Source organism: Girardinichthys multiradiatus, chromosome 4, assembly GCF_021462225.1.
Source record: "Girardinichthys multiradiatus isolate DD_20200921_A chromosome 4, DD_fGirMul_XY1, whole genome shotgun sequence".
NCBI classification, from domain to species: Eukaryota; Metazoa; Chordata; class Actinopteri; order Cyprinodontiformes; family Goodeidae; genus Girardinichthys; species Girardinichthys multiradiatus.
This window is the reverse complement of record NC_061797.1, coordinates 10,493,081-10,520,556: the sequence shown is the minus strand read 5'-3', so window position 1 is coordinate 10,520,556 and position 27,476 is coordinate 10,493,081. Positions and strand designations below refer to the sequence as shown.

At 41.5% G+C, this 27,476-nt stretch overlaps 1 protein-coding gene across 1 annotated transcript in view; it reads right to left on the bottom strand.

Moving 5' to 3' along the window:
• Nucleotides 1-24,111, bottom strand: part of LOC124866447 (myocyte-specific enhancer factor 2A-like) — a 64,299-nt gene extending 40,188 nt beyond the window's left edge. Inside the window, exon 1 of the mRNA XM_047362232.1 lies at nucleotides 23,985-24,111. The gene's annotated coding sequence lies outside the window, so the exon portion shown is untranslated. The remainder of the gene's footprint in view (nucleotides 1-23,984) is intronic.
• Between the last annotated feature and the right edge of the window lie 3,365 nt (nucleotides 24,112-27,476).

Here is a 27,476-nt window from a genome sequence, read left to right as displayed (position 1 = left end):
TCAACGGTCTTGCAGTGCAGACAAACTCTCTCAAGGATACCATGTTTGTTCTCTCAGCATCTTGTCAGTGTCAAAGGGGCCCTACATAGCAGGACAAACCTGACACTGGACTGTTGATCCCAATAAACCCCAATTAAAAGGGTAAGGCTTAAAGTGTTAAAATTGCATTTTCTGAAAAACAATGTAAGCATCATGAGCATTAATTAAATGCCCTCCTTTTAAGTTTTTATTTAGTAAAGATTAAACAGAGTTTGTGCTGTTGAAGGTTAATCAAGTTGGGTCTTTACAGCACCATGGTTGTTTTCAGTACAAAGTGACAGAGAGTAATTGGCAACCCTTTCATCCCCTCTCCTCATTAAAGACCCTGGGTCCATAGCTACTACCCCGCACGCACCACTAGTTAACTCTCAACCCGTTGGAGTTATGATTATTGATTAATTAATCTTTATCAATAATTATAATTAAAAATCATAATTTGACAAAATTATAATTACAACCGTTAAATACTCAATAATAATTAATAACTATTACCAGAGATGTCACTGTTTAATTGACCGTTTCTGCCAAAACGTGTGGAACTTCAACCTTATCTTGACTGACGAGTCACTCTTGCACAAAACAAACACAAAACGCCTTCTGTTTATCTATGTGAACATTTATTAAATTACAGCCCTGATACACTCGCTCTTCCGATTTAATAATCTTCACCTACTCAAACATGCAAAGTTCTACACAAAAGGGGTAAAATATCTAACTAAACAAAATAAAGTAAAACAGCAGTTATGGCAAAAATGATAATATGACAAAGGGATGTGGTGGTGAGTGGAGGTTGGGGGCGCAGCTCAAACTGTAACTCAGTTATACTCAGTCATAACACATCCCCCAACACTGGGCGAGGTGAGCAGACTAAGAGTTATAAAACTTTTGGCGGCAAGCTAGTAAGCAGTAAGGTTGAAGACACAGAAAATGGTGAATTTCACCATGAGGTTATTATAAGAGTCCAGTTACACAGCGCAACTGCGCACAGGTGTTTGCACGGTAAAGACACACTTGTGAGACACGGCGGCCTCCTAAAGTACCAGCAAGCTTCAAAACAATGGCATGCATATACAATTCAGAACACATTAGACTCTAAATGGTGACTCTAATCGCACTAAAATTTCCTCTACCCTGCCCAAGCTATTTCTAATAAAGAAATAAAAAAAATAATAAAAGGATGTGTTTTACTTTGTTGAAGTCTTCCTTCTGAGCAGAGTTGAGAGAGAGGAAGGAGAAAGTTGGAAGTTAATGTGCGTCCACAGTTAACTTCAGGAAAAGCGGTCAATCTTCGTCCTTTGTCCTCCTTGGCAAAAAGGAAAAATATGAGCTGACCATCAGCAGTCGACTAGAACCAAAACAAGGTGGCAATTCGTCTCCTTGAAACTCCGTGGGTTTTTTGGTTACGTATTAAGCTCACGTCTTAAATCGGAAAAGTGAAATTTCTAGACTTCTTATTCCAAAAACCTCTTTTATGAATTTTCCGTTGGCCAACAAAGGAGAATAAATGAAATCCACTCGGGACTCTTCTCCAGATGATGCTTCAGATGTTGGTAACCGTGTCACGGTCTCCAGCTGAAGGCGAGTTTTCAAAATGGGCGCCTTCCTATATAGTGTCTTGTGACATCATACTTGGGACGCCCCGTCATATCAGACGCGGTGCCCACCGGGATTTGTAGGAACAGGCTATCCTGCGGTACAAAATGGCCGATGACGTTGAAAAGGGCATAGTGGCGTCCAGCAACGTGCAAATGGTCCAATATTCAGCAAACAAATAGTCCAACAACCCCCCTCTTCAGAGTCTTCTGCTACCAGCGGAATAAAGACATCTCTGTCTCCAATATGTGAAAGACGGTACAGTGTTTTGTTTTAGTAAATTATGGAGGTGATCCTGGCTGTCAGAGCAGAAAAAGCCGTGGTACGGCAAAATACTTACTCTCCTTTTTACTGTTTACTGAACTGTTAAAAATCGATGACTGAGATTACACCCATTTGTAGCTTCCGCTTCAATGCAGCTTTTTTTCATCGCCTTGCTCTCTTCTCCTTACCTTTAGGCTCAAGCTTGTCCTTCCTCCTTGCAGCAGCTTATTTGCATTGTATCCATCAGAGAAGCAGCGAAAGAGAAGCTTTTTGCTCAGGGCATAAAGACGTGGGTTGATAGGAGTTTCCCCCACTCACCAAGCCTGGACATGCTTTGAAGTTCCTATAAATGGAGTTTTTTGTGGAAGTTCTTGGAGGAACTTATAGATGGCAAACAGGCTGTTCATGTGGTGGACCAGATCCCTGAGGGAGAAGGAGGGAGATCCAGCTTGTTTACTGGTTGAAGTGTTTAACAGGTCCCTGTTTAAGTTACTACTCTCTCCACATGCCCAGTTGTTAATAAGTGTTTCCTTTGATGTAAGAAAAGCAAATGACAATTTATGCCACATATGATGGCGTAAGACGGAGGCAACAATGAAATTTGCCTTTGCTTATGGAAATGATGCTCTACAAGAATACACAATTTCAGGCAAAAGGAATCACTGCTTCACACATCACCGGGATGGTGCGGCAAATGTGGCTCTATATTCATCTACATTTAGTAAAATATATCTAAAAACTTTAACAGCATTGTTTTTGAGGGCAAGCAAGGCTATTTAATGTTTTCATTGTTTTAATTGAGGTTTTCCTCAAAGATAAAAAGGTAAAATCTTGGAGTAGATGACTCTCTTGGCGTCTTCACTGAATAATCCTGACTAGTTGGTCCTGAATGCTAACGCTAATGGCTAGTACAAGACCAAAGTAGACTTCTACCATCCTAAAGAGCTCCAATGTTGAAAACGTCATAGCAGTTTATGTAAACGTTACTTTATTGACCTTTAACCACCATTATGTTGCATAGGGTCGTTAATCACAAAAAAAACAGGAAATTGAGGTAATAGGTCCATCCACAGACCATCTATGATAGAGGACTGTCATCAATGGTCTTCCTCCTTGAAAGAAGAACTGAGAACGGAACATATGAAGTGTTTTCAATAAGGCTATGTCTGTGATATAAAATTAAGACAGTTTATAAAAGCAAATCTACTATAGTTGTTTAAGCAGACGATATTTTATTGATTTTGTATACTGCCTCACTTTTCTAGCTGGTAGGTCCTCTGACCAGAAACACTTTATATGTTCCATTTTTCAGAACGTGTTACACACAGGAAGATTATTAGTGGATCTGTGCCTCGTACCACCATTTCCTGAGTGAACACTTGTTGGCTAAGTACAAATAACCACCTAATGCAAGCGTGACAGTGGTTTGACTTAGAGGTGCACAATACGTCAAATTGCAATTGTCACTGTAACATCGAAAGAATTATTTATTTTAGACATTCCACCGAAAATGACCAAAATATGAAAAATTGCCCATACAGACATATTCACCATCATTTGCATTTTAGCTGGTCCAGTGTTCCATGGCCAGGACAAAAACCATACTGCTCCTCCTGAAGCCGAGGTTCGAATATCGGCCGGACTCTTCTCTCCAATACCCTGGCGTAGGCCTTACCAGGGAGGCTGAGGAGTGTGATCCCCCTTTAGTTGGAACACACCCTCCGGTCACCCTTCTTATGAAGGGGGACCACCACCCTGGTCTGCCAGTCCAGAGGCACTGTCCCCGACCGCCACACAATGTTGAAGAGGCGCATCAACCATGACAGCCCCACAACATCCAGAGACTCGAGGTACTCAGGGTGAATCTCATCCACCCTGAAGCCCTGCCACCATAAGGCTTTTTAACCACCTCGGTGACTTCAGCCTGGGTGATGAAAGAGTCCAACCCCGAGTCCCCAGCCTCTGCTTCCACCAGGGAATGCGTGATGGCATGATTGTGGAGATCCTCGAAGTACTCCTTCCACCGCCCAATAATGTCCCCAGTCGAGGTCAGCACCTCCCCACCACCACTGTAAACAGGCGAAGCACTGCTTCCCCCTCCTGAGGCGCCAGACGGTTTGCCAGAATCGCTTCGGGGCCAACCGGTAGTCCTTCTTCTTGGCCTCACCGAACTCCTCCCAGGTCCGAGTTTTTGCCTCTGCCACCGCACGGGCCGCGGCACGCTTGGCCCCACGGTACCCGTCAGCCGCCTCCTTAATAAAAATGAATAATCAGCTATTTTAATCCACCATGCATTGATGCATAGCATTAAACACTTCTGTTTAATCTCCATCAACCACCAGCTTGCATGGGAAAATAAGGTTTTTATTACCAATACAAATAACTGTTTTGTACTAATCTTTTTTTTTTTTTTTTTTGCTTTATGCTTCTGCATGCTGCATTTTACCCACAGGCCCTGAATAAGAAGGAGCACAGAGGTTGCGACAGCCCAGACAATGACCCCTCCTATGTCCTCACCCCCAGTACAGAGGAGAAATACAAAAAGATTAATGAAGATTTCGACAACATGATGAAAAGTCATAAAATAGTAAGCAACTCTGTAGTGATTTTTAATTTCACCTATTATTTTCAGGCGAATCTCATCCACCCCGAAGCCCTGCCACCATAAGGCTTTTTAACCACCTCGGTGACTTCAGCCTGGGTGATGAAAGAGTCCAACCCCGAGTCCCCAGCCTCTGCTTCCACCAGGGAACGCTTGACAGCAGGATTAAGGGAATATATATATATATATATATATATATATTTCTAAAAATGCATTTGAAAGGAGAACATTACTCCGTCATGCAAGTTTTTAACTTGAACATTAAGCATGCCATCCAACAACTATATATCTCTGTAGCATTGTATCTTTCATCATGCTACACAAGGTTTCTGTAGACTCAGTGTTATTTCTATGCCACTGAGGATGAGTTTAGTAAACTTACCTATGGGAGATTTCCTATTAAAAATTAGTAATAGTGATCTTGTCTTGGAACTATCCATCCAGACTGTGCCAAATCTGTCAGATTTCCTTCCTCAGAGCAACGGCCACATGGTTCAACCATGTGTAGTGCCATGATCCAGCCATCACCAAGTTTAGAGCCAAGTGTCGAAACTGAAGGAGACCAACCAAGTGACCAACCAAGTTCCGAGACGGCAACAAATTGGACCGAAAGCAAGGCCGTCTGTTTGTTCTGCTGAAGCTGTCCTGTTGCTTGTGAGGTCAGGGTGATTCAAAGTGGTGGTTCCTAAGACTGAAGACACAGTCTTTCCAAAATTTTCCTTTTAGCTTTAAATTTGAGATTAGAATCAGAATTAGCCCATAAACATTTAATTCAGGTTTTAGATCATATAATAAAGATAATTCTTCAGTTATACACACTTTAGACAATAGAATATAAAACATCCTGGTCATAACACGTTAGCCCTTTAATTGGAGCGCAGATTGTTAGTATTTTTATATTCATTGTTTTGTGAGGAATTCAGCAGGAAAATATAAAACTTGATTCCAATGTTTAACATTGTCACTAGGTATGTACAGTAGGTGGCAGTATGCACCTCTGAATTTGTTGCGTACCGCCAGCAGAAGAAGAAGCAGCAGCACTAGCACCAAGATGACGGACCAAGAGTATATATAAACGATATTAAGACATATATAAACTTTTTAACATTACCTGGCTTTGTACCGTAGTTTCTTGGTCCATCATCTTAGCGTTAGTGCTGCTGCTTCTTCTTCTTCTGCTGGCGGTACGCAAAAAATTCAGAGGTGCATACTGCCACCTACTGTAAATCATTGTTTAAGTCCACCCACTATATTCTATGTTTTATTTTTGTATTTCCTAAAAAAAGGAACAATGCTTTATTTATAATACTCTTGTTTTTGACAGCATTCTTAAACCATAAATGCACTCTGATCATCCACCCACTCTCATACAAGGCACCCTCTATTATCAGGCAGCGAGAGTATCAACGTTGGCCTATGCTATTTTGCAGGTCACTAAGCTAATGAGTTTTTGCCTGAAACATAATAATTAAACTCATCTCCTTCCACCAACAAGCCCCTGCCTGTTAATGTCAGGCTGAAGCCCAGGCAGATCAGATGGACTGAACCTTAAATCATCTGCCATGCCACCAGACAAAGGAAGACACAAGACGTTTTCGTTTAGAGAGCAAATGAGAAAACAGCAAGACATTTTGGTATGTAAATACATTTGTGAATTTCACATTGAACAAGCCAGTTTTTTTTTTTAGGACTCCAGTATTCATGTACACCAATGTGTTAGTCACAATCTTCCAACCTAGTAAAACCTCCAAGACAGCAGTCTGCTCATTTAATTACTGGCCCACTGTGATGTCATTTCATTATTGTGTTGCTTTTATGGCAGCAGCAGTGTGCTAACATTTTCCTGTCTCAACATAGAGACACTGATGTAATGCCTGTAACAAAGATTAAAACTCAAGCTGCACTGTAAGCCACAGCAGGGCTTTTATTCTTCTTATTCATTAAACACAAACCAAGAAGTTCATTCCACCGATTCAAACACAAAACAATTCAGCACTGCCACATTTTCCTGCAAAATGACAAGGGGAAATTGGAGTTTGGCCATTAGGACTGCTTCAGTAAACTCTCATTTCGGACCTTTCAGGAAAAGATTAAATAATTATAAAACCTGAATATTTAAATTATTATATGGTTTTGATCAGGTTTTTCTAGTGCCTTTAGAGGAACAATGATTCTTTTAGGCATAAAAATTGTGATTCACTTTTTTTAGCAAAGGTCTTGGGTTTATAGAAGCTATTTTCATATAATTGCAGACAAGACTTTACTAAAATCACATGGAAAGACAATAACATAAGGTCCGTAACTAAAAAATAAAATCAAAGGAATCTTCAGAGACAAGAAAACAGTTTAGGTTGAAGCTACTTTTCAAACAACTCCCACTCTAACAAGTTCACTTTTCCTGTGATTATATCTTTTTATCTTCATGCAATGTTTCCTATTATCACACAATGTTTTACATTTGTTTTTACATTTTTATTTATAAGAACTTGTGAAAACCCTGTATAATTTTTCTTTCACTTCACAATTGTGTGCTACTTTGTTTTGGTCTATAGCATAACATAACAAATAAAGATTAAAGCTCTCTAGTCACATAGCACACAGAAGGTTTTTTAATCATCATATAATTTATATTAGAAGATTTGCACCAATCAGTGAAGATGTTGAGACATGCAACCATTAATTTTGTCTCAACCCAAGCTTTTGATCTGTTAAATGGTATTATAATGAATTCTTTAACATTTTTTGTTTGTTCATGATTTCATAGAAATTCTGTGCTTTCCTTTTAATGCTGTGAAGCAAATCTTAAGTAGATCTGAAGCGTCATCATAAGGGACCTCCAACCAATTCTCCTCTGTTCCAACTACTCCACCCCCATACACCCTCACATCTTTTACAACTTCACTTTGCTTTCTCTTAGATTACTCAGTAATGCAGTAGAAGTTTTCTTAAGGTTCATACACAGGACAGGAGTTCAGAGATTTCAATAACTTAAAACAAATGTGTTGTGATTGATTAACCTACCTGATTAACCTACCTGTGGTGCTGCTTTGTAGCAGGACCACAGGATTTGGAGCAGCTTTGCAGTACCGTAGAAACAATCTGGCAAAGCAGGCATGCCTAAATTAGAGGAAAACCCCTAAATGTCAGAAGCACTTAAAGTATGGAGAGGCGGAGCTGCTGTAACAAACTAGTCCTCAGCACAGTACGAAGGAAGGGTTGCTAGAAGCAGAGCCTGCATTAATGAAGTGTTTGAATCATTAAGACCAGCGCCAAAACCCAAAGCAGGCCCAAACCACACTCTGGTCTGGACCTAAGCCCTTCAAATCAACAGAAAGTTTGCTAAGCCAAGCCATTTTGCCATGGATCAGACACTGCTGTTTCAACTGGCAGAGCAAATGGTAACCTATTTACTGCAATTGACAAAGAAAGGTTTATATGACTGCCTCAAAGAGGACTGCAAGGCTAATATTTGGAAATTGTTTTGTTTGATTTCTGTATTTATTGAGTGTCATTTCTGAGCCCCTCTGTTGCATTTTTAGCATCACAGGTCTAGGTGTGAGGCCCAGCGGTCAGACGCAGTCAGTGGTCTGCCGAGAGTGGAAGGAACGTCTCAATTGGAACAGGAACAGTCTTCATTTTAAACAGATTATAACATTTCCATGAAACACAAGAAAGAGGAAGGAAGTACATCAGGGGTGGGCAACTCCAGTCCTCCAGGGCCGGTGTCCTAAACTTTGTGTCTCTGCTTAAATGTCTCTGATTTAAATGTATGACCCATTACCAGGCCTGTACAGAACGTGATGGCATACTGAAGAGGTATTTCAGCCATTTGATTCAGGTGTGTTGGACCCTCGACGATAGGCTGAGCCCTTCAACAGTTGTTTTTATAAGAGCGATATATATATATATAGATATATATATATCTATATATATATATACACACACACACATTTTGGCCACACATTTTCAATTCAAAAATACTGTGTAAATAAATGATGTGATTTAAATGATGTGTAAATAGACTCCACTTGCGTGTACTGTAATCTTTATGGCCTTCTCGTCTGTGAAGGCCATGAAGGTTTATTAAAGAACTTTAACAAACAAAAAGTGTAATTAAGACTAAAATACACCATCAATTCAGTGAAACATGGTGGTGGCAGCATCATACTTCGGGAGGGGCTGTTCCTCAGCAGGGAAGTTGTTCAGGGTTGATGGGGAGGATGGAGCTAAAAACAGGACAATCCTGGTAGAAAACTTGTCAGAGGCTGCAAAAAGACTTGATACTGAGCTGGAGGTTCACCTTCCAGCAGGAAAACTGCATGAAACAATGAACAGATTCAGATCATAGCATAAAACTAAAGCATATTAAGATTCAGAACAGATTGTGCGTACAAACAAGGAATTTGACTTTGGGGTCGTGCTCTCAGTGTACAGACATTAAGTACGAATATAGAAACTTTAGAAGAGATAAGAATAAGAATAACAGGAGAGAAAAGTATGTAAATGTATGTGTATGTACAGCCATTTTTCATGTAAAGGACAAATAAAGGCAGGTTGTGGTAGTGCAAAAATTGCTTATTTAGTTTCACAGCAGAGTAGCTGACTACTCCAACTGTAAGGTGTACATTGTGTTCATCAGAGAGACAGCCTGAGGCATGAAACCGTGTCTGTGGTGGTCAGCTTTTGCAAATAAAGCTTTGTAGCGCCGATCTGAAGGTTAAAGTCTAAACAGTTTGTGTCCAGGGTGTGTAGGGTCTGCAGTGATGTTAGCTGCCCTTTTCCTGATCCTAGACCAGACCCTAGTCAGACCTGATGATCCTCTCTGCAGACCTGATTGTTTGTTGCAGACCTGTTTTGTGGATGAGCCAAACCACATAGTAATGGATGAAGACAGGACAGACTGAATAATGGCAGTGTAGAAGATGACCAGCAGCTCCTGTGGAAGGTTGTACTTCTTGAGCTCTTGAGTCTCTGCTGGGCCTTCTTCTAAACAGTGCCAATGTGTGAAAACCATCTCAGGTCCCGAGAAATTACAGTGGTGTCATCTGCAAACTTCAGCAGTTTCACAAGCAGGTCCGCTGAGGTGCAGTCATTTGTGTGCAGGGAAAGGAGGTATGGGGAGAGAATACGCCGCTGGTGCTGATGATTCTGGTGTGGGAGAAGATGCTCCCCATTCATGTGTTAGATAAAAGTCCTGACTTAAATGCTGGATGGAATACAACTGAACATTTGTGGCAAGACCTAAACATTGCTGCCATGCAAACTGACTAAGCTTGAGCTGTTTGGTAAGCTGGTAGGGTAGTACCCCAGAGGGCTTCCAGCTGTTACTGCGACGAAAAGGTGGTTCTACAAAGTAACGACTTAGGAGGTTAGAATAGAAATGTGCATTGTACTTTTTGTATATTTAAATTAATTTGTTAGTCATACACCATTTAACAATAATGCATTAGTCTGTGTTGGTCTATCAGACAAATTATAAATAAAATATCCTGGATTTTGTTGTTGTAATGTTGCAAAGTAAAAATGTAAAAACAATAGTCAAAGGCACAGTGGATTATGAACAAAGATTAAAACAAACAAAAATCACTAACCTGCTGATTGTTAACATCACTTTCAAGTTTCATACAAAGTGAATGTCAACCTTATGCCAATAGGGCCCCTAAAGGTTAATATTGTTCATCCATGCAAGTTTTGAAAACACTTCCAAGTTATTTATGAAGGCTAAAATCTGTGAGCACGGGAGCAAAGAGGGGAACTGACAAACTGACAACAACATTCTAAGAAATGTATCTCAATCATGGTCAAGAAAAAGACACGAGTTTAAAGTCAGTCAGTCAGTCATTTTCTACCGCTTCTTCCAGACAGGGTCGCAGGGAAGCTGGTGCCTATCTCCAGCAGTCTATGGGCGAGAGGCAGGGTACACCCTGGACAGGACGCCAGTCCATCACAGGGCACAAGTTTAAAGAGAAACACTCAAATCTGAGTTGTTACCTTGGACGGAGGCAGCTGGAAATTTCCTTACCACCTCCTTGAAATTTTGGTGTTTAAAATCATTTCTCAGGTATAGACAAAAAAAGAGTAAAAAGCCCCCCCAACAGGCCAGTTATGTCATTGGCAAGTTAAATTTAAATGCATGGTACCTGAAATATCACAGCCTACCAACCATGGCATCCAAACAGTCCTTTATGATTGTAATATTGCAAATACCAAAATTGTAGATTTTGCATTGCACAAATGCCAATTATGATTGAGAATATTGTGAAGCAATACAAAACAGAAAATAAAGTTAAAAAATGTCAAAACTCCTCAAGTGAGCAAGTAAACTTTCTGTTTTAAATGTCTATTTTTAGATTTCTGCAGCTTTCACACATTTGACTTTTATATTTTCTAAATATAAATCTAAAATAGTGATAGAAATTAAATATTAAGTTTGAGCAACAAGCACCGAAACTTTTCCAAGTCCAAGTGTTTTGCCCTTAGACAAGCCTCTAATGACTGAAAAAACTTTTTTTTATAATCCATTAAGTAATAATATCAGAAACTATTTTGTAAATCCACATTTAACACATTTGTTCTCAATTCTAAATAGTAAAAATGTTCAAATTTAAGGTAGGAATTAAAATATAATGAACGAGGCACGGTGTAGCAATACGTTGAAAGAGTGTAGAAATACTCAGTATAAAGAAATCAGAAGTGCTTTAATATTGATATTTTCCAGCCAGAAGTATCCTTGTAATGACACAGATAACTGAAGTCTTTTGTTTTGTCTCAAACCCGGGTCGCCATCTCTGAAATGGTCTAGTCAAAGTCCAGACCAAAATTACATTGAGAATCTGTAATTTGAAAATTGCAGCTAACAGATGCTCTCACTGAGTTTTGCAAAAAGAACGAGCAAAAGTCTTAGGTCCTACATTTGCAATGCTGTTAAAGATATACCCCAAAATAACTGCAGCCAGATGTGGTTATAAAAACCAAATAACTCAGGAAGGCATGTATAAAATGCATGTCACAATTTACAGATTTCTGTTTGTAGAGAAAACTGAAAACCACTTTCCTTCTACTTCCCGCCACTTTGTGCTGGTCATCACATATAATCCCAGTGAAACAAACTGACATTTGTGGTAAAGTTCGAGTAGTATAAGTACTTTTGCAAGGAACTGTACATATTGCCATGTAAAATAAAAACAAAACTCAAGCTGTTTAAAACTTTGAAAGACTGAGTACCCTGATGACAGAGTTCAAGGTGTTAATTATCATCCTGATAGCTTCACACTCTGCTGCAAAGCTCTTCTGCCTTATCAAATGAAGCCAACGGGTCTACATCATTTATGCAAAGCAGAGATAAAATATTAGGAGAACTGGAAACTGTCCACCCATCTTTCCATCAGGAAATTTTGTAAATTGGTGCCACATAGCAGTCCAATCAGTCCACACCAAACAAGCCTTGATTTCTACCAGCAGGACAAAATAATTCACCTCCACTGCAGACCTGACAGAACTTATGGCATAGATGTATCTGGATGCTAAGACATTAGTGGCTGAAGATGGAAGGTTCTTTCATCCCACATGCTCTTTATTGCCTCAGCAGACTGTCACGGTGACAGCGTAACCATGACCTGATTACCTGTTCCCTGAAGCCTGTAATCACTAAAGCCAGCAGACCGGCAATGTTGGTCAGCTGACAGAGAAGATAATTGAAGCTGATGGGACATGCTGCTAGCCCTGACAATGAAATATGAAAGCAAAGAGCAGTGATGAAGAAGACGTGATAACGATGAATGCCTTGACTAGAAGATGCAAATTTGTAGAAAACATATGCTTTTGCAGTTTGTAAGGGTCTTTGGGCAGACATAAAGAAACGTCATGTTTTAGGACTGGGATTTTTTTTCATGGACGTTCATGTCTCATCATAAATTATGTGATATAAATTGGGCTTTTAAAGAATCTGTAAGTAGCAGTCCAGGTTGGAACAGATGATATCTTCATATTTTTCTTTTGACAGATAGACTAAAGGTTTCATACACGCTATATTGTCAAAACCTCTTCTGTCTTCTTTTCGATGTACATGAGTTTGATGACATCCTATTCCTAATCTAAAAGGTCAAACATGTTGATGGACCCACCGTTGCCAACAATAGCAACTTTAACTATTCTGTAAACATCTTCCACAAGGTTTAAAAGAGTGTTCCTAGAATGGTGAGAAAACTAGAGGTGCACCGATTGCAGTTTTCTGGCCAATCACCAATCACGATATTTAAAAAGCCTGAGCTGTAGATAACAATTTTTGTAATACCTGACACTGTCAGGTGTTATAAGGTCACAACACACCTTCAATGTTCCAATCCTATTTTTTGAAAAACATTGAACAATACCCTAGAAACAATACAAACGTATTTAAACAGCGCATGAGGTAGTGCTTCTTCTTTAATCTCCTGTTCCTTTCTTCCCCTTCCTATCTGTTCAATATTTTGGGTTTTTAGGTTTTCCTTAGACAGGTTCTATATAATATTACTGTAGAAGCCTAACAGTAACACAAATCTCCAAAATAACTTTAATAAGTTATTAAATACATCGCTATATGCAATAATTTGAATAAAATTGGAAATATCTATATTAAATAAATAACTAATAATAAGCATCTCTTTCAATATATTTTAGGTCTAAATGTATTACTCAATGAAATAATTAAACTGGGGGAACTACTTAAAATCTAAATCTCATATATGATAAAAAGGTTTTTGAAATTATTTTTTGCTTCCTGTTATACATATAAAATAATTTAAATCGCTGATATATCTCATTAAACAAAACCCTAATATCTAATTGGTTACTATGCACAGCAACTAAGCTCACTTTTTGTATAGTAAAGTTAGTCCCGCTGAGTGATTTGATTTGTAAGATGGAGTGATAAAATAAATTCATGATGTCGTGCAGTATATGACCATAAAGTAAAAGTTTAGATGAAATAATTGCTAAAGATGGGCTGCATGGTGGCGCAGTTGGTAGCACTGTTGCCTTGCAGCAAGACGTTTCTCGGTTCAACGCCCGGCATGGAGTCTTTCTACATTCTTCCATGTTTCCCCGTGCATGCATGGGTTCTCTCCAGGTACTCCTGCTTCCTCCGACTGTCCAAAAACATGACTGTTAGGTTAATTGGTCTCTGTAAATTGCCCTTACAGATGAATGAGGGTGTGTATGGTTGTTTGTCCTGTATGTCTTTGTGTTGCCCTGTGATGGACTAGTGACCTGTCCAGGGTGTACCCTGCCTCTTGCCCGTAGACTGCTGGAGATAGGCCCCAGGTCCCCAGCGACCCAGTTTGGAATAAGCAGGTATAGAAAATAGATAGATAATTACTAAAGATCTAAATTAAAACGATTATTTATGTGTATATTTTTTATTTCAGATTTAGATAGATTAATTTTTTTTTTTTTCTCGCTTGTATAAATACCAATTTTGGGACCTCCCTTAGCAGTTAGGTTCTACAGCAGCAACATTTCATTCAGAGCCGCTCACCTCCAGGCACAAATTTGGTGTGGCGGTGCAGCGGTGAGGGCGCGCCTGGTAATAAAGTCAATCTACAGCACGTTACAAAACAGCGCATCTACTAACAGATACCAGTCTCCAAATGTTACCTATCAGACCTTACTAACTATAACTTCCACTAAAAAGAATACACAACAGGTCTTTGACGGAAACTGCTCAGCTTGTTAGCACCATTAGAGCAGAGGACACATAGATGTGAGGTTCAGCTGTTAGTGTGTACCTATGGCTTGAGGTGGGTTCCTCGGGTCAACTACGGCAGTAGGATAGGCTGTTATGGGTTTCCTTTCTCTAATAGCCAGTTGCAGTATGGATCAACCATAATCTCTGTTATTAATAGCCCCCTTGGCCCCCAATAGCTTTAAAACCTAACAGAGGAGTAATGGAAACAGCGCACTGGTTTGTTTTGTTGCTTCACTATTTAGTAGCAAACCAGGTCGTCAGCTGATTAACATTTTTCTGAGTTAATGCGCGCCGCAGTAGAACAGAGCAGAAGAGCATATCAGACCAACAAAGCTCATTCATTGGGCTGTCCGTGTCAGTGTTGCATAAGCGTTAGCTTATCGCCAGGCTCACACAGAATGCGGTGCAGCTGCAGTGCGGTTGTGCTGCAGAAAGCCACTCACACTGCACTGCGGCCATGAATACAGAAGTTCACGTGGGTTCACGCACTTTCTGGGAGTTCATGCAAGAACTACCCCAAACATTTAGCAAGTCTCTCATAAACAAAGCCCGTGTTTGGCCGCACAACCACTGTCTGGTAGTTTTCTGCAGCATGTATGCAAAATAAGAGAGGGAAATCCCTGTCTACTCCTTTCTGTTGCTATCCCTCTAAATGAGTAAAAACAGCTATGGATTTCGTTTTCTATGGCAAACTTGTTATCTGTGCGCATAACTATCCTTTTTCATCATCAAAAAGCACCTTGTTTTCTCGTTTTTCTGTTTTTTTGTCATTTTGTTTACACTAGTCAAGTTAGCGTAAGCCGGTGGGTTGATTTTATTATGAGATTCACCGGAACTCTCTCCTGTCTGACTTCCTGTTTGGCTGGTAAAATTCAGGAACGCCGCTGCGGCGTTTGGCCAAACTTCTTTCTTGCAGAAACATTTCGTTGAGCCACATGGCCTTGGTAACCACAACCGCAGATGCACTGCATTCAGTGTGAGCCCGGCGTATGTTGTCCAGATGGTTTACTTCACTTTTGCAGATACAGAAGCTTTACTAATCTTTTTAAGTTGCTCTCAAACATTACTGTAGTTAGGGATGGGTACCTTTCACATTTGAACCGATACCGAAACCCGGTACCTGGGAATCTTACCGGTACTCAACGGTATCATTTTTTGGTTCTTTTGTGTGTGTTTCTGTGGTAATAAATGTTGTTGGGACCCACAGCCATGGATACAACATGAAAGATGCAGTACAAACCTTTCTGGAACTTTCAAAATAAATTGCATTTAACCTACTTCCGGCACAGCCAAAGGGGGGTAACAACCCCCACCTTCTCAAGGAACCGATCTCTTCCATCCGGACCCCGCTGCGGAGCTGGCAGGAGAGACAGCGCGCTAATGTCTCTTTGCTGGCAAAAAGACATAACTCTTCAACTAGATCCAAGGATGTCATACGATCATCGATCATATGCACTGAGCTAAGTACAGATGAATTACTGTCTGTGTATCCGGTAGATTCATTCATGAACGGGGTGATTGAGGCACAAGCGTTGCTTGACTTTCTCTCTGAGATCTACAGAAAGCGAACTGTGTTCCAGAGAATTCCCTGCAGGGACCTTGTCCCTACGACGCCGAGTGGAGCAGTTTCCCGATCTGAAGGAGGACCGCATCAATGTGGTAACGTGCAGTTTTGGCCAGCCAACAGAACAGCCGTCACTCTCCGCAGCTAAGGAGGTTAGCTGTAGCTCACCGTTTGTTGACTGTGGACGTTTCTTCAAACTTCGTTGTCGCCCGGACACTTCTCCTCAGCACGGTTCACGAGGTTAGGTTTGGGCAGAGTGATACAAGTGATTTAGGATAAAATGATCTAAACGTTTTTCATTTTATGAAGTTTGGTTTTCTTGTTGAAACTCTGCTATCTTAGTGCTAGCAGGCTATCTCCAGCACACGTGCTCAGTTTTGTGTTCTGTGTTTGTGTTTTGAAAGTTAAGAAAAACTTTATTTAAAGGGTGATTTTAAACACAGAAGATTGATCATAATGCACTGTCCGCGCTTATGCATTTTAACCCTTTTATTAACCCTGGTATTTTAAAGGTGTGTGTTTGATTCTGGTGCTAAGTTATAAGCTTCTTTTGTTAGCTTTAACTGCTAACAGCTAAGAACACGTGCCTGCATACATAAGCCCATTTCTCCAGAAAGATTTGGATCTGTTCCAAAATATTTCCCAAAATATTTTACTATTTACTTAATAATATTTATTTAAATATTACTTTAATAAATAAAGGCAGCTAATGAGACACTGTTGAGAATTAGTCATCCAGAAGGTTGGTTTTATTCAGCAGAATATTCTTTAAAACATTATTTTAATAAAATAATATTTTATCTGATCTTGACAATCATGAATGGTTGTCTAAAGGTATGCTGATTATTGCCTAAGTTAGTTCCAAGACAAACTTAACTTAATTTCCAGATTCTTCAAAATAATCCTTGGTTCTCAAACATAAACATTACATGGTAATGTTGCATCACTCCTTCAGTCATGATTTTCAATCATCTTTAATCAACTTGTTTATATTGTACATATCCCATTAGTCTTCCCTATTCTTTAATTCTGCTTGGTAGTTTAGTTGGATTGTTTTAGCATAGTAAAGAGTTTGTTGATTGAAATATGTTTGACTTTGAGTTGACTTATTTTTGTCAATAAATTGTTGTATTTTAAGAAATTGTGTGAATTCATTCCATGTCTGTGCAGAGTTTATGCTGTTCAATAATGTTAGAGCTTGGCTCACCTTTTTCAATTGTGTCCTATTACCACCGCCTTACTGGGCTGGTATTCACAGGACAACCCTTAACAGACCAAAATATTATTTGATAAAATATTAAAATATTAATATTAAATAATATATTCAGATTCAAAGTCACAACAATGTTAATTTGTTTAATAATGAAATCACAAAATATTTCAATTTAACATATTTATTTCTCAATATATGAACTTTAATAAATACATCAAAACAGCATCCAGCTGTTTGTATTGTAGCATCTCAGTTGTTTTAAACATTTCTTCTCCTATGTTGCTGTCTGTAGATGACAAGTCACTAAAGGATGCAGATGTGCTAACAGTGCCGAATGCCGGACTCTTAGCCATAGATCTGAGGCCTTGTACGCACCTAGCAGGGTATTTAAAAAAAACAAATATCTGCCCTACATTGTTTTTAAAAATAATATCGTACACACGTGAGGTTTTCCAAAAAAAATTCTCCTCCAAACCAACCCGCAGAAATACGCCACTGAGCGTTGTGTTAAACTCTCCAGACACATAGGGGCAGGGTACTGCAAAAACGAAACTTATGTCAGCCATTCAGAATCCTTCAAAACAATCACGAGTTCCTGTTAGGTATAAAACATAGTGCCAGGAGGTTCGTTTGTGTGGACAGAAAAAGAAGTTGAACTTCTTTTAAACAGTCAGTCAGTCATTTTCTACCGCTTATTCCATAGTGGGTCGCGGGGGAGCTGGTGCCTATCTCCAGCAGTCTTTTAAACACAGTTTTAAAATATAAAGCTAATAAAACACAAGATAGTGTCGACTGGGAATCGTTAATCATTCATTTTTACTCCACTGTACGGCCAAGTCTATAAACAATGGTCGCACATTTGACGTCAGCTTCGCAATGTTTATCGCAGACAGTGAGGCGCCGAACCGTAAAAGTTTGATCATGGACACACGCTGGCTCAAAAACTGAGCTTTTATAAATCTCCACTTTAGCCGAATTTTCAGAATTATTCGTTGTTAGTGATGTAAAATGGAGTTTATTTGTGGATGAAAGGCCACAACGCACAAAAAGTTATTTGTTTTCCCAGATATCTGCCTACATGTGGACAAGGCCAGAGGCTGACGAAAATTGTTCATTCTTCAGCCTTGAGAAAAATCAGGTGCTTCACCAGGTGTTTCCTCAGATTTGAAGTATTCCCACAGTGGACTTCGCGTCACATATATTGCAGCGAGCGTAATCTGCTGTGTTCATGTAAAATCATGGAACACAGCATAGCACATGGAAAATCGGCACTCTTCCACTCCCCCAGTGTCACAATGATGACGTTTAGGTACCGAAATACGGTACTGTTTATTTCTTTTTTTGCTTTTATCATGTCCAGTCCGGCAGAGTAGCGCTCAGAATAGTTGACTGAGTGCCATGAAAGAGCCCAACAGATTTACTTTCACAAGTGAGCTTTACAGCTAATGCTTTAAAGCTCTGCTTGATATTTATAAAAATAAACTTTATTTTCTAATAAAGTTTATTTTTATAAACTGCTTTGGGATTATTTCAGTTGTTACAGACATGGAGACAGAAATGAAAAGGGGAAAAAAAGAAGCACGAAAGAGAGAAAGGGTGAGCAAAAAGGAAAAGGGCAGAGAAGGAGAAAAGAATGGAGGAAGAAAAAAAGAATGAGGAGAATACATGATAACACCCTGTTTGCTTCGACATCTGCAGAAACGTTCATATTACCAACTTTTTTACCGAAAATGAATGGTACATATCAATGCAAGATGTATTTAGAGGTAAATGCGGCTCAATATAGAACATTTTGTATCTGTTAACACCTGAATCTAAACACCTGTAGGTCTGAGTGTGATCGTGCTTGTGTATACAAGGTTTCTCCATTAAAAATATGCAATAGTGAGTGTGAGGAGCCACAGACCTGCCCCCCTGGACCCGGGACAGATACAGAGGAGATCCAAGCCACAGACATCCAAAGGCCCCTCAGAGCACAGGAACCCCAGGGAAATACCGCAACCCCCACCCCCAGAGAAGAGTAGGGGAGTGTCCCAGGGGAACCACCCAGCAGCTACAGTGCAGAAACCCAGGGGGAGCTGCAGCGACGAGCCCACAGGCCCCACCGGCAGCCGTCTACGCCCGAGCAGATCCAGCCATGGACCCAGAGACCCAAGACCCCGGGACATATCACTCCCCAAGCAGAGGCTCGCCAGAGCCCAGGGGTCCAGGCACCGGCAAGCAGCCACCGGGAGTGAGCCAGCACACACCAAAGCACCCAGCCCCGGATACCGAGAACCACAACTACACCGGCAGGCAGAGACACCAACCACTGCCAGGTAGTGTGGCGTGGAGGGAATGGCCCCCACATTTGATGTGGGGCCTAAACTGATCCAGGAGAGGGAGCAGCCCAAGACCCAACCTGACACAAAACAACAGGCACACACAGTCACAATCACACATTCCCACATTCATGCGTACACATAAAAACACTCACAGCCATGCACCCAACGTAAAGACAAACAACACTGGACGTCATACCCTCACTCACACTCTCCATACATACTCTATACTCCCAGGTCCAGGTGCCGATGCCCCATAGAGACAACCAGCCCCCGGACCCAGGATGTGGTTTCCTTCCCTCCGGGTGTGGAGACAGGCAGACCGCCGAAGCACCTGAACCTGGTCCGTGATAGTCCGGGCTCGTGCCGGACCCCGACCCCCCCCCCATGACCCCAGTCCCCAACGACCCCCATCCTCATCCGTAGGGGGGGCCATGTACAAAAGAGGGGTCTACATGGTCCAAACCAGCCCGCCAACCAGAGCCGCCACAGAATAAAATAGTCCCAACCCCCCAATGAAGTCCGATCCCAACCCCCAATAAACCCGACCTGAATTTCCCCAAAGAGTCACTCCCAACCAGGACACAGATATCGAACACATGCCCCCGAACCCAAACGGAGTGAATCCCCTCCCCACAGCACATGGGCACACCCCCACAGGTGAGCTTCATCCCCAAAAAGCAGACGAAGCAACACCCACACAATGCAAGCTCCACACACAGCCCGCTCCAAGCACCCCCGTCGCGTCCGGCCCCCACCACACAGTGCACCGCGACAGCGAGGCAAGGGCCCCGTGCAATGCCGCCCCAGCCCCCGCCCACAGGCGCAACAGGGCAGACACCGTCGAGCACCGAGCTCACAACATAACCCCCGACCCCACACCAAGATGGGACAAACTCACCCGGCAAGAGGTCCCCGGCCAGCTGCAAGCACACAGGGCTGGCGTCCCCCACCACGCCCCCGTAACCACACAGACATACCACATTACTGCCACTGCAACAATAGCCCAGGTAGAAAAATTATCCGTCTCAGCTCTACCATCGCCGCTCAGCCGATCCAGATGCCGGTGACCCCACATCCAAGAAGAGGACACAACTCCCCCCACCCCATGCGCTGCAGCCCCCCATGCCCCCCTCTAGCCCACCGCCTAATACTGTACCATTTGATTTTACATGAATCAGTACTTGGTAGTACTGACAGAATTCGGTCAGTACCTATAAAGGTACCGAATTTGGTACCCATCCCTAGTTGTAGTGTTAGCTTGTAACGTTAGCGCAGCTAGCATGTAGCATTGTTCAGCATTTCATTTTTTTTCCTGTCCGTCTGCCTCGTAGGGAAAGTTTCTCCAAGCAACACCTTTGTGTTTGCCTTGTCTGCTAAAGAGCATCGCATATGTTTTTTTTCTGGCTGTACTCGTCATGTTAGAGTTTAAAACCTTCAGCAGCTCATTGTTTTGGTCAGGTGAGGCTGCAGGGAGGGGAGGAGCAAAGTGTGTCTGTTCATGCAGTGCTGATGCCAGAAGAAGTGCGACAATTTGGGCAAATAAGAATGAGTCAGTTTATATCCATTATGATGCAAATGAGTGTCTTTACATAATTCGTTTTTCTAGTATCGATTATATCAAAATATTGATTATTTTGACAACCCTAGTGTGCACCACTGTGCCTTTAACATTTACAACTTGAATACGGGTTACCACTCTTTAATGGTTTGTGTAGGTTGTGAAGAGCACACTTGGTAGCCTACTTCTTTCTGTGTGAATGAATTTAGCACCAAAACATATTCCGGCAACCTAAAAATGTTTAGCTGAACAAATCAATGTAATAACGTTCAACTAAATGTCTAGTTTCTTTAAAATATCAAGCTATAGATTAGAACTTCAAATGTGTGCCATGTACTGTAGTTGGCAGGACATTTGGATCAAATGAAGTTACACAGATTTTTCCAAGTATTGTATAGTAAGAAAACTTTGTAAAGCTATTTGAAAGCGCTGTTATGCTAATCTTCTAATTCTATTTGGTTGCAAAATAGATTACAGATGGGGATTCATAAGATCCATTCCATGGAGAAAATACATCACAAAGGGCTAAATTAAAACCTTTAAGCTGCAGCGGAGAATTCTGCTGAACAAAGCTAATTGACTCATTTTCCCTTTGATTGTAAAGTTTTCCCTCAGTTTTTATTAGTCTGTCAGCTCCAACAACAGATCTGAAAACAGAGTTAGATTGAACCGTTTTCACACATGAACAGCACAGATGTTTTGGAGAACATCTGGACAGTTTACCCCAAACCTTTTCCACTGTTGCTCATTGCACATGTACTTTTCCAGCGAAGAATTCTGTACTGGAGACCAAATCTAACAATCTAAATGTAGAAAGCAACCTGCGCTCTGAAACAGTGTTGTGTGCAGTGAAAATTACGTTACAGCAAAAAGTAGCAGCTCTCATTTCATTAAGAATTCATTTAAATGACATTTGTTGCAGAAAAAAAAGTTAACTGATTTACTGTAATATGTGATCAACAGAGGGTTCGTTGGTGACAATTTGCATAACCATGGATTGAATGTTTTATGTTAATTTTGTAAATTTTGTATTTTAGCAATGTGTATATAGTTGATTTATTAGCAAGTTTTGGCAATATAAGAAAATATAATTTTTTTCAGAGAATAATCACAATTAGTACTTTTTTACAATTTCCTAATGAGAAAAAGAAACAAAGTCTTTGAAACATACAGTCGAGGACTAAGCTGAAAGGGCATCTCTGAGCAGATTTTAATCAGTTTTTGCAATTATGGCAACTGATGTCAACTACAATTTGGCATTTAATGACCTGTCCAGGGTGTACCCTGCCTCTCGCCCATAGACTGCTGGAGATAGGCACCAGCTCCCCGCGACCCACTATGGAATAAGTGGTAGAAAATGACTGACTGACTGACTGAATTTGAAGTTTTATCACTAGGAGAGTAAGAGTACGCATACTCATACAGAAAATATCTGGTCCCGCCTTGTCGGTTCGGTACACACCTCTACCAAACAAATACATGTTTAATACCTGAACACATACAGAATGTTAATGTGCAGAACTAAGTGCACAATGCAATGCTCTGCAGCACAACTTTAAAAAATGACACCGAAACAAACCAGAGAGGACACCCTATCACTAAACTCTGCTATTAATTAATGGCAACGTTAATGTTTCTCCTGCAGCTACATTGAAGAAAGAAAGGTGGACCAAACCAAACCTTTATGTCAGCACATTCAATTCAATTCAAAAATACTTTATTAATCCCAAAGGGAAATTAAATGTTGTAGCTCATATTATGAAGGTTTCCTCAAAGAGCCGTTGTAGATGCTGATGGCTGTGGGCAGGAAGAATCTCCTGTAGCGCTCTGACTTACAGCAGATCTGAAGAAGCCTCTGACTGAAGACACTCTGTTATTGTAGGACAGTCTCATGCATGCATCTTTTAACAGCAATAAGCCATATAGCTCACTCTGCAATTAACTGAATTAGTCACCTGAAACCATCATCAAGCTAAATGTAAACATTACAAGTACTGGGAAACAAATCAGCCGAAGTCCGAATCCAGCATTAAACCAGTCCAAAACGTTGCACAGCATATGAGATGGGACAACACACTGGTACTATAAAGACAGTCCATGTTTATGGATTTTAATAAGATCTATATAACAAAATTAAAAAATTCAAGAATATCAAGGATTTCAGCAAAGAAAGTGAGCTTTAGGGATGGTATAAAGTTGATGTAAAACAAAGATTTAAAATCACTTTTAAGAATTGAGCCTGAGCAAAACAACTGATATTTCAAAGCTCAAAAATACATTTTGTACAAATTATAGTGACACATTGCCCTTTACCTACCCAGGTAAATGTAGTACAAAACAACAGATTCATTATAATTAAAAAGTTCTCCTTATTGGATTTCCATTTATTTTCATTATTTTTTATGATTTATACTGTATTATTGAACATGATAAACTGAATCTGGCTGGATCAAGTTGGAATATGTTAATTTGAATCTGCCTAATACTGAATTGATTTGATTACATTTTCCTGTATATCAACCTGACCTGTTATCTAGACTGGCTTACTGTCTGTTGGAAATTGGCTCTAAATAAATACGTTTATTTATTTGTTTCTATTTAATAAATATACATTATAAACATCCTTTTTCTCAATAAACAGTTGAATACTTTTCCATTTTTATGTCCCTCCTCAGACGCTAAAACAACTTTTGTTAGATTGTCATAGAGAGGATGCCTTCGGGATGAAACGGAGTTTTTGACTGGTTACTGACTGGTTATTGACTGGTTACTGACTGGTTATTGACTGGTTGCGAGAGGACCTACAGTGACAGTAACAAGTTCTAAATAACAGTTCCAGCCCATTAAGGGACTTCAGCTTATCACACCACGTACAGAAACACATCCTACTGCGTGTGACAACACGAACCCATCCCTTGTGGTGATCACACTGGTAAAGCATGTTAACATGTTGAGTTTAGAGCCCAAGCTGAGCAAAGTGACATACTCGAACCAATAATGTATCGGAACAGTGGATGAAGAGTAGCGGTCCACTCCCTACAGCACAGAAAGCTGCCTGTAAACCGACTTTCACACATATAAAAATTAGTTTTGCTTCACTCACCGATTCGCACCCCCAAGCAGCTCGTATAAATGCCGTCTTTTTCTCAAAGAATCCCCAGCACAGACAGACGCACTGCTAATGTCCGTCCGCTATATTTAGGAAACTGACAAACTCGCTTCGCTCCTCCCACCGCCCCGCAGCCAGCGTGCAGCTACGTCCCCACGCGTCCAACATGAAGACACAGTCTGAGATTGTCCGTAAGGAAACTACAATGCACATGTGGTATTTCAGCAGACGGCTAGCTTTTGTAAAAAAATTAGATGAAAACAGGTCAAAAACTAATTAAACAAACAAACAAAACAGGATTAAAATAGCTGGAGACTCAAGGGGGACCTATATGTCATCATGTCTCAACCATCCTCCCCTCCCCTAGCAAAAGTATCAACAATTCTTTTAACATTTTGCCATGTTGTCACAACCACAAACTTCAGTGTATTTTATTGCTATTTTATGGGACAGCAACACAATAGTTGATAATTATGAAGTGGAACTCGGGCTCAGAGTTCATCTGTTTAGCTGTCTTTCTCTCCTAGATGAAGCCACCAAAGGAGCTACAACCATTAATGTTTCACTTTTCTTTCCTATAGAAAGTACTCTTGGATCAGTGCTTCTTTGTTCTCTTTGTGTCTCTGCTCTGTTCTCTCAATCAAACCCCCAGTGGGTCGTGGCAGATGGCCGCTCACACTGAGCCTGGTTCTGGTTCTGCTGGAGGTTTCTTCCTGTTAAAAGGGAGTTTTTCCTCTCCACTGTCGCTACATGCATGCTCAGTTTGAGGGATTGCTGCAAAGTCAACGCCAGTGACTGTCCACTGTCTCTACATGCTCATCCAGGGGTGAGTGCTACAAGTCACTGATTCGATGTAATCTGCTGTGTTTCCTTAGATAGAAAAACCTTTAACCAATTTGAATAATAAACTGAATCTCACTGCCCTGTTCAATAGTCAGGATGATTAACTTGAATGTATGTACCTGACTTGAAATCTGTCTGATTCAATAAAATTGACTTTGTAAAGTGCATTGAGACGACATGGGTTGTGAATTGGCGCTATATAAATAAAACTGAATTGAATTGAATGAAATGAATTCGAAGGAAAGGGAAGGAAGAGTGTTGTCAAGCACAATTTTGAAAAATTCGGCCGAGTTTGTTTACAACTATCATGAGTGAATACTTTTTCAAACCACCATTTGCTGCAATAAAAGTTTCATGTCTTTTGGTGTTTATCTCTATTACCTTCACACATCTATTAACTATGGTCTGTGAATATCAATGTCAGGTCTTGTCACACATTCTTAAATGAATTTATGGCTGGACTTTGACTGGGCCATTTTGACACAGGCATATGCTTCGGTCTTGATCAGTGCATTGTAGTCGTATCTGTATGATTTTGGTCATCCTACTGAAACGTGATCCTCCACAACAGTGTCAAGTCTTTCGCAGCTTCTCATAGTTTCTTCTAGCATTTCTTTAGTCTCTGTAATAGACTTTACAGTTTCTATTACAGTCTTCCCGTCAACTGTGATCAGCTACCCTATTTCTGCTGAAGAAAATTCTCCCCATAGCATGAGACTGCCACCACCATAGCTCACTGTGGGGATGGAGTGGCTGCTTCTCTAGTTAATGTATTGTTATGGTGTTTGTTCACTACTGTTCTCTAAGGAACATCTGGCCACAAAACTGCAGGCAACTTACAGAAATGTACTCGTACTCGTACTCATACTTGTTGTCTTTTACTTAATCTGGGACCGGGGCAGCAGACTCAGTAGAGACACCCAGACGTCCCTCTCCCCAGACACCTCCTCCAGCTCCCCCGGGGGCAACCCAAGGCATTCCCAGGCCACCCGAGAGACATACTCCCTCCAGCGTCCCCTGGGCCTCCTCCCAGTGGGACATGCCTGGAACACCTCCCGAGGAAGGCGTCCAGGAGGCATCCGGTATAGATGCCCGAGCCACCTCAACTGGCTCCTCTCAATGTGGAGGAGCAGTGGCTGTACTCCGAGCCCCTCCCGGATGGTCGAGCTCCTCACCCTATCTCTAAGGGAGTGCCCGGCCACCCTACAGAGGAAGCTCATTTCAGCCGCTTGTATCCAGGATCTCGTTCTTTCGGTCATGACCCAAAGTTCATGGCCATAGGTGAGGGTAGGAACATAGACCGACCAGTAAATCGAGAGCTTCGCTTTTTGGCTCAGCTCTCTCTTCACCACAATGGACTGGCACAGTGTCCCCATTACTGTGGCAGCCGCACCGATCTGTCTGTCGATCTCCCGCTCCATTCTCCCCTCACTCGTAAACAAGACCCCGAGATACTTAAACTCCTCCACTTGAGGCAAGAACTCCCCTCCAACCTGAAGAGGACAAGCCCCAGAGGACAAGCCCCAGTGAACCGCCCCAGTGCATGCTGTAGGTCTTGCCTAGAGAGGGCCAGCAGGACCACGTCATCTGCAAAAAGAAGAGACAAAATCCACTGGTCCCCAAACCAGACCCCCTCCGGCCCTTGGCTGCGCCTAGAAATCCTGTCCATAAAGTTATGAACAGGACCGGTGACAAAGGGAAGCCCTGCCGGAGTCCAACATGCACCGGGAACAAGTCCGACTTTGGTCCGCCGGCAATGCGGACCAAACTCCTGCTCCACCTGTAGAGAGAATGGATGGCCCCTAATAAAGAGCCCCCGACTCCATACTCCTGGAGCACCCCCAACAAGGCACCACGAGGGGCACCGTTGAATGCCTTCTCCAGATTCACAAAACACATGTGGACTGGTTGGGCAAACTCCCATGAACCCTCAAGTACCCTGCAGAAGGTGTAGAGCTGGTCCAGTGTTCCACGGCCAGGACGAAAACCACACTGCTCCGCCTGAAGCCGAGGTTCGACTATCGGGCCGGACTCTCCTCTCTAGTTGGAACACACCCTCCGGTCACCCTTCTTATGAATGGGGACCAGCACCCTGGTCTGCCAGTCCAGAGACTCTGTCCCCAACTGCCACGCAATGTTGAAGAGGCGTGTCAACCATGACAGCCCCACAACATCCAGAGACTTGAGGTACTCAGGGCAGATCTCATCCACCCTCGAAGCCCTGCCACCGTGGAGCTTTTTAACCACCTCAGTGACTTCCGCCTGGGTGATGAAAGAGTCCAACCCCAAGTCCCCAGCCTCAGCTTCCACCAGGGAATACGTGACGGCAGGATTACAGAAATGTACCACTAAAATGTACCACCACTAAAGGTTAAACTAGTCAGAAATTAGCAACAATAAGTAGGAGAAAAATACTTTTTGGTGAAGTCAGCACGTGAGTTGCCATGATCCCATGCAGACCCAGGGTAATAACTGATCTATTAATTATTTTATTCAGCCTTAGCCTGGAGGCGAAAGCAAGCTTGTGACTATGAGGTCACCAGAGCAAATTGAGAAACAGCAGAAATTAGCTTGGAGACCATGATGTGCTTCCTTTCTACATCAACAACACTGCTGGTGAAGTTTCAGGCACATCACTGAAGT